Here is a 1,105-nt window from a genome sequence, read left to right on the forward strand (position 1 = left end):
CAGAGCCCGCAGGGCTTTCCCAACCGTATCCTCCAGGGTCTGGGCTCCAGGCCCCCGCGCGCCAATTCAGGATTTCCACAATTAGAAAGGAGCCCACCTGGGCTCAGGAAGAGCGTGCTCCCCCCCCGCCACGCCCTCTTCCAGACTCTGATCCCTCTGCTCGGTGTTCCAGCCGGGCGGGTTCCCCGGGTTTTCCCAGTTATTGGTTGTCAAGGGGAAGAGTAGGGGGAAAGATACCCAAGATTAAAACTTTTTTTTTCCAGAATGAAATGATGTGTGGGGGTGGGGGGCTGCGTAACCTGCCCTGGTTCCATTAGGGAAACTGAGTCACTACACTTCAGTGCACCCGCTGTTAAAGATTGTAGGTTTGTTATAAGAAACTAATTTTACTTCAAGTCTCATTTTTAATTTTCTCTAAAATGACTTTTAAGTGGCTGTGCAGTTGTATAAATCTATTACTTCTTTGTTCTCCCAAAGAGATCGTTCAGTTTTATTTTCACTGCACTTCCCAACTTAATACATCCCTCCTTTGTTTCTTTGTGTGATTATACAGATTTTTAAATTTCATCATTTGATACTCATTTAAAGAAAGGGAGTTATCATAAACTATGAACTTTTTCTTTTATTTCGTTTGTCTTGTGCGCTGTGGGGCTCTGGGGTTTCGCAAGTGTGGAAACAGGTCACTGGAATGATAAGAAATGTGTTCCTCGGGCTCCAGGCTTTGGGCCCTGTAGGACTTTTGCAAAGCTTGAAAAACTCTACCCAGCTCTACAGCCCCCACCTGTCCGCATTTGCATTCATACCACCTAGGGCTCAGGCTATTCTTACTTTCAAAAGTACTTTACAGCTTTCACAAGACGGTTGTCACCCTTGCCCGCTACTGTCAACTGCCCTCCCCTTCCTGCTCAGTTCCAAGTCATTTCCTTCAAGGCCCATTTTTTAAAAGTCAAAATTGGAGAGTATTGCCTTTGGCTAAGATCTCTTGAGACTGGACCAAAGGAAAATGTGTGTAGCCCATTTCTCTCTTGCTTTCTCCCTGAACCCAGCCTCCTCAGTGCGCGCACTTGTGTGTGTGTGTGTGTGTGTGTGTGTGTGTGTGTGTGTG

The sequence above is a fragment of the Fukomys damarensis genome, unplaced genomic scaffold, assembly GCF_012274545.1.
Source record: "Fukomys damarensis isolate Sample0158 unplaced genomic scaffold, DMR_v1.0_HiC HiC_scaffold_39, whole genome shotgun sequence".
NCBI classification, from domain to species: domain Eukaryota; kingdom Metazoa; phylum Chordata; class Mammalia; order Rodentia; family Bathyergidae; genus Fukomys; species Fukomys damarensis.